This window comes from Pezoporus flaviventris, unplaced genomic scaffold, assembly GCF_033815535.1.
Source record: "Pezoporus flaviventris isolate CSIRO_AGI_PZ_B2104156 unplaced genomic scaffold, CSIRO_AGI_Pfla_v1 ptg000547l, whole genome shotgun sequence".
Lineage (NCBI taxonomy): Eukaryota > Metazoa > Chordata > Aves > Psittaciformes > Psittacidae > Pezoporus > Pezoporus flaviventris.
This window is the reverse complement of record NW_026893094.1, coordinates 15,001-22,500: the sequence shown is the minus strand read 5'-3', so window position 1 is coordinate 22,500 and position 7,500 is coordinate 15,001.

Here is a 7,500-nt window from a genome sequence, read left to right as displayed (position 1 = left end):
CACCGACCGGGCGGGGAGAAAAATCGACCTGGGGATCGAGTCCCGCCACGGTCTTCTTCCAGCGTTCGAGTGCCGGCCTCCGCCGCCGGTTTTTTTTGCCCTCACCCCGCGGGAGGGACGAACGAGCCACCTCGGGAAGCGCCGCTCGCTAGCGCTGCTGCGGAGACGAGCCACTACTCGCTCCCATAAAACGGATAGAAACGACTCCTCCCGCGCCGCCACGCAACACCAGAATCTAGGCTCACCCAAGTGGCGAGCAACCGACGAGTAATATTACGAGGATGCAAATGAAGGCATAAAGAGAGGGCCACCCACTCCGCCGGCTCCGGAAGCGGCGCGCCTGACAAGTCCGTTGCAGCACCTCGGAAACGCCACAGTGTCTGAAAAGAGGCGAAAATCACCCCAGCGGCGGCGCGAGTTACTCGCCAGATACTCGCGAGGTACTCTCGAGGTACGCCCGAGGTACTCTCGAGGTACGTGAGAGGTACGCGAGAAGTACGCGAGAGGTACGCGAGTACGCGAGAGGTACGCGCGAGGTACGCCCGAGGTACTCGCCAGGTACGCGAGAGGTACGGGCGAGGTACTCCCGAGGTACGCCCGAGGTACGCGCGAAGTAAGTAGGCGAGAGGTACGCCCGAGGTACGCCCGAGGTACGCCCGAGGTACTCCCGAGGTATGCGCGAGGTACGCCCGAGGTACGCCCCAGGTACACGCGAAGTAGGCGCGGGGTACTCCCGAGGTACGCCCGAGGTACTCCCGAGGTACCCGCGACGTACGCGCGAAGTAGGCGAGAGGTACGCGCGAGGTACTCCCGAGGTGCGCCCAAGGTACGCGCGAGGTATTCCCGAGGTACGCCCGAGGTACGCGCGAAGTAGGCGAGAGGTACTCGCGAGGTGCTCGCGAGGTGCTCCCGATGTACTCCCGAGGTGCGCGTGAGGTACTCGGCTCTCCCGTTACCGGCGGTGGCAGCACTGGGCGAGCCGCAGCCGCTGGGTCTGTCGAGGTACCGCCGCCCCCTGTCGCGCCCCGTCCCGTCCCCGGGCCCCGCTCCGCTCGGGGCCGGCCGGCGGACGCCGCCGCCGCCACACGCGGGTGCCCCGTGCAGAGCGGAGCAGCGGGGCCGCGGCCGCTCTCCCCCCACTCCGCAGCCGCCCGGCAGCCGCCACCCCCGAGCTCCTGATCTGAGTCACCTCGTTGATGTCCTTTACAGGACGTAATAGCTACTTCTTCAGGTAGCTGAACAGCTTCCAGTAATTGTAGAATTTCTGTAGCATGTTTAATCTGTTTCCTTTGCGTGTTCAAAAGTCCTCCTTTCTTCCAGGGATCAGCATGTGCATGTACCACACCAAATGCGTATTTAGGATCAGTCCAAATATTCTTCCTTTTCTCTTTAGCCAGTTCCAGGGCTCTCGTTAACGCTATTATTTCTGCCTTCTGGGCAGAGATATTCGCAGGTAAAGGTTTAGCTTCTATTACCTGTGAAGTGGTGGTAATGGCATATCCTGCCTTTCCTTTACCATTTCTCATGAAGCTACTACCATCAGTAAACCGAGAATCAGCATCTTCCAGAAGTTTTTCTTTTAAGTCAGGTTCTTTCCAGTGTGCCAAAATGCACCCAAAGGACTCTTTCTCAAGATCTCTTCACTCTGCTGATTTTCCATCCTCGGTCTCACACACGCAGACGCAGACAGACACACGAACGGGATCCCACAGACACATTGTTACATTAATTGCAACAATGTATTCTAGTTCAGAGTTCCATTTTTAGGCCATTTTCCCTGATCTTCCAAAGTATACAATGTTTCTACATTCTGCTGATTTTCCATCCTCGGTCTCAGGCACACAGACACAGACAGACACAGGAACGGGATCCCGCAGACAAACTGTTACATTAATTGCAACAAGGTATTCTAGTCCGGTCCTTCTTTCCAGTGCGCCAAAATGCACCCGAAGGACTCTTTGTCAAGATCTTTTCACTCTGCTGATTTTCCATCCTCGGTCTCACACACGCAGACGCAGACAGACGCAGGAACGGGATCCTACAGACAAACTGTTACATTAATTGCAACAATTTATTCTAGTTCAGAGCTCCATTTGTAGGCCATTTTCCCTGATCTTCCAAAGTATACAATGTTTCTTCACTCTGCTGATTTTCCATCCTCGGTCTCAGGCACACAGACACAGACAGACACAGGAACGGGATCCCGCAGACAAACTGTTACATTAATTGCAACAAGGTATTCTAGTCCGGTCCTTCTTTCCAGTGCGCCAAAATGCACCCGAAGGACTCTTTGTCAAGATCTTTTCACTCTGCTGATTTTCCATCCTCGGTCTCACACACGCAGACGCAGACAGACGCAGGAACGGGATCCTACAGACAAACTGTTACATTAATTGCAACAATTTATTCTAGTTCAGAGCTCCATTTTTAGGCCATTTTCCCTGATCTTCCAAAGTATACAATGTTTCTTCACTCTGCTGATTTTCCATCATCTGTCTCAGGCACACAGACACAGACAGACACAGCAACGGGATCCCGCAGACAAACTGCTACATTAATTGCAACAATGTATTCTAGTTCAGAGTTCCATTTTCCCTGATCTTCCAAAGTATACAATATTTCTCCACTCTGCTGATTTTCCATCCTCGGTCTCACACACGCAGACGCAGACAGACGCAGGAACGGGATCCCACAGACAAACTGTTACATTAATTGCAACAATTTATTCTAGTTCAGAGCTCCATTTTTAGGCCATTTTCCCTGATCTTCCAAAGTATACAATGTTTCTCCACTCTGCTGATTTTCCATCATCGGTCTCAGGCACACAGACGCAGACAGACGCAGGAACGGGATCCCACAGACAAACTGTTACATTAATTGCAACAAGGTATTCTAGTTCAGAGCTCCATTTTTAGGCCATTTTCCCTGATCTTCCAAAGTGTACAATGTTTCTTCATTCTGCTGATTTTCCATCCTCGGTCTCAGGCACACAGACACAGACAGGCACAGGAACGGGATCCCGCAGACAAACTGTTACATTAATTGCAACAAGGTATTCTAGTCCGGTCCTTCTTTCCAGTGTGCCAAAATGCACCCGAAGGACTCTTTGTCAAGATCTCTTCACTCTGCTGATTTTCCATCCTCGGTCTCACACACGCAGACGCAGACAGACGCAGGAACGGGATCCCACAGACAAACTGTTACATTAATTGCAACAATTTATTCTAGTTCAGAGCTCCATTTTTAGGCCATTTTCCCTGATCTTCCAAAGTATACAATGTTTCTTCACTCTGCTGATTTTCCATCATCTGTCTCAGGCACACAGACACAGACAGACACAGGAACGGGATCCCGCAGACAAACTGTTACATTAATTGCAACAAGGTATTCTAGTCCGGTCCTTCTTTCCAGTGTGCCAAAATGCACCCGAAGGACTCTTTGTCAAGATCTCTTCACTCTGCTGATTTTCCATCCTCGGTCTCACACACGCAGACGCAGACAGACGCAGGAACGGGATCCCAGAGACAAACGGTTACATTAATTGCAACAATGTATTCTAATTCAGAGCTCCATTTTTAGGCCATTTTCCCTGATCTTCCAAAGTATACAATGTTTCTTCACTCTGCTGATTTTCCATCCTCGGTCTCAGGCACACAGACACAGACAGACGCAGGAACGGGATCCCGCAGACAAACTGTTACATTAATTGCAACAAGGTATTCCAGTCCGGTCCTTCTTTCCAGTGTGCCAAAATGCACCCGAAGGACTCTTTCTCAAGATCTCTTCACTCTGCTGATTTTCCATCCTCGGTCTCACACACAGAGACACACGAACGGGATCCCACATTAAAATCCAAAACCTTTCCTACAAGACGCCCACTGCGTCTCCCAGGACGCAAACCACTCCGGGGACACACTTGCCAACAAAGTTTTCAAGCTGACAAGCAGGTATTCTTGATTGCGGCGCCGGGAGATACGGGCTCCTCGTAACGTGTGTCTCTCAATTGCCACACAAGCCGTCCTTTTCTAGCCACTGGGCATACATACCTATTCACGAGGCTACGTATGGGTGACATAATTTTCCAGGAGGTTCCCCGCCTGCGTGCAGAATTGTGGTGGTGGTGGTGGTCTCTGAGGATCGTTTACTTCTTCCAACGATCTTCATCACTTCTTTCAGCCTTTGAAGCACGCGCAGTAGATGCTCACATCAGTTTAATTGGCTCGTTAGCACCAGAGAGAGACATAATAATCCTCCTATCCTCCTACTTATCAGGTAGTTGAACTGTAGCCCACCCTGGACACCTGCGGTTCCCAGATACTCCTTATCCCCGTGTCCTGTTCTTCTAAACTTTTACTTACAACTATGTCAACTGCAACGATTTCTCTTGTGAGAATTCTGTTCTCTAAGCTGTAGTCTATTTTTTTTCTCTCTGCGTCATGCACCTCAGTGATTTTCCGTTGCTGCTGTTACAAAGCCATCAAACTTAACATGACCCGAAACTGATTCTAAAGGTTTCTGTATTCCATCGTGGGATTTTGCGCCCCCTTGTCTCAGGACCGGGCGGGCAGAGGCGGCGGCCCAGGTCCCGGCGCTCGCCAGACTTTTTTGTTCCGTGGGGGCTTGGGGATTTCGTTGTTTCTTTGGTTTCGCGTGTCCGTCTGCCGACACACAGCCCACCACCCCCTCCCGCCGCGAAAAACACGTCTCTGGCTGGCGGGGGACGGGACGGGACGGGACGGGACGGGACGGGACGGACGGACACTGGCACTGCACCAGCTACTGAGAAAATAGGCTGCGACTGCTGAACCCAGGACGCGCTGAAATACAGCAGCCGAGGCACCCGGGGGTTCTGCAGATGCCGGGGCGCCCACCACCTCCTCCCCCCACCCCGCTCCGAGGCGCCTCCCCCAGCCTCCTCCCTCCGCAACGGGCTGGGAAGAGATTGCAAAGACGTTCTTCTGGTTGTGGTTTTGGGGAAATGTGTCTGAAACTTCGGAGAAGAGATGAAGATAGCGTGGTTGAGGGTAGAAGGGAGGATTATGTTGCTCTTGGTGACCATCCAAACAGGGTACCCCACTAGTGATGTTCTCGTGTGTGAGGACGGAGGCACGGACCCAGACTTAGAGTGCAAGCTGGATCATCGTTTATTGAACAGATGACACGATATTTATATGCTTCCAAGCAATTAGCCAAGCACTTCTGTGTTTGCCTTGCGATTACATCAGGTGAAAGGTCTACCAGATTTTCCTATCGACATCCTTTCCGGTTCCGCCGTCCTTGTTCCTTGCCAGTTCCAACATCTTCCAAATACCAGTCAGGGACAGGTCACTCTTAATTACCTACTCTAGTTCCCGTGGTCACTCTAATTGCCAGTCTTTGATACATTCCAACACCACCACCCCCCCCCCCCACACCCCCCCCACACACACCCCCAGTTTCTCTTGTTTAGGTAAGGAGGAGGATGTGCTGCAGAGCAGGGCTTGCCTCTGCAGCACGGGAGTGAGAGGACAAGGCAGGTCCCTCGTTCCGGGGCTGGCTGCAGGGTGTGATCGTGGGTGTGCAGCCAGGGGTGCCCAGCGGTGTCCTGGCGAGCAGGGTCCCTGCAGTCCAGGGGCCGTGTGCCGGGGCAGGGACTCCTCCACCTGCCAGGGTCGGTCAGCGCTCAGCCTGCCTGGGAGCTCCCCAAGGTGCTCGAGGAAGCTGAGGGGGAAGCAAGAACCCCTGGCCGGCAAGGAAAAGCCGCCTTGCCTCTAGGACTACCGAGAGGGAGCAGAGTCGGGCAGAGAGCAGGAGCTCCCGGCAGGGACAGCTCCAAGAAACAGAGACACGGGCCACCCCGTCCCCACTACCGGGCCCTAGGCAAGCCCAAGCGAGAGACAGACGCCGGCCGCTAAGGCATCTCTGCGCCGGGACGTACCGAGACAGAAACGCAGTCGGTAACAGAAACTGTCCGCGCTCAAGTAAATGCTCAGATTACCGCAGGGGCGGTGGCCGGGAGGACCGAACATCGCGTTCCCCTTACAAGCTCCCGCGCTCGAGCGTGGGATACACTGTAACACACTAGCCGACGCACCTGCGGGTCTGCCGATGCCGCGCTGCACCGCGCCGCGCCGCGCCGCCCCGCCCCGCCCGCTCTTCGCGGAGCAACCCCCCCCCGCCCCCCGCCCCCGCCCCCCCGCCTCCTCCCCCCCCCCCCGTGAGATCTATAGGAACGGATCGTGTCAGCGACTTAGGAGTCCTCGTCATCGTTGCGCTTTGGGTGGAATCCGAAATCCTTGAAATCGTCGCCTCGTGTGTAGAACGTAGAAGAAGGATTAGATTTTCCTGTCAGTACAACGATGAAAAAGAAGAAACAAAGGAATAATCCTTCTTAATCAAAACGCTTTGTTACTTTAAGGGGTACTTCGTTTAACTACTTGAATGTCTAAAACGTTTTGCTAATTAAAGGGGTACTTTGTTTAAGCGCTTGAATGCCTTAAGGGGGTTAGGTAATCGAGAGATCCATCCTGTCACAGGATGAGGTGAAACTTGTGTATTAACTGTTATAAGAAATGGAATTTAGGGGGACTAAGATGGTGGTTAAGCTTGTGATAGACATCCCCCGTTACTGCATTACCAAGGAATTCAATAACTCTTTTAAGAAGTTTCTTCACCCGAAGACAAGACCCCAGCAACAGGAGGAGAACAATGAAAAGGACCCACGTCGATATTCGGGTGAAGGAGACGACAGGATTGGCTGAAACCCAAGACCGAGGAGTATAAGAGACTGTACCCCAGAAATGTCGGTGTGCGTCTTGGGAGGAGCGGAGACCCCCCGGCGTACCCAGCGCTGCTTGCTTATTGCCTCTCGGTATTAATCAATTGTAATTAAAAATTAATTAAATCAGATCATGGTCAAGGCGAAATTTTTATAACACCACCCCCCCCCCCCAGCGGCGCATACATAACAGACGCAGAGAGAGAGAGAGCGCGAGCCCAGTGCACGCCCCTCCCCTCCTCCCCTCCCGCTGCCCCTCCCCCTCCCCCTCCCTTCGCGCTGCCGTTCCGGACCCGCCGCGCCTTGGGTGCGGCCCCGGTCCCCAGACAGCGGCACCGCCCAGGAGCAGGTGGGCGGAGGGAGGGGCAGCGTTCGGCAGCCTGACGCCCTGCGACTGCGCCCTCGCCCCCCCCTTCGCCCCCCCCCGACCCCCCTCCGGCTCGCCAAGCGGGTCCCCGTCAGCGAAGAAAACACGGGCTGCTCCCGCCGGGCGGGCAGTCTCGCGCTCAGTTCGCCGGGGGCCGGTAAGGAGGCAGGCAGGCAGGCAGGCAGGCAGGCAGGCAGGCAGGCAGGCAGGCGAGGGAGCGAGCAAGAAAGCAAACAAGCAAGCAAGCAAGCAGGAGACAGTGGTCGGTGAGCAGGCGGGGAGCCTAGCGCACGCAGAGGTGGGCTGGGTGTGTGTGTGGGGGGGGGGGGTGTGTGTGTGCGCGCGTGTGCGCGTGTGTGTGTCGGGTGTGCGTGTT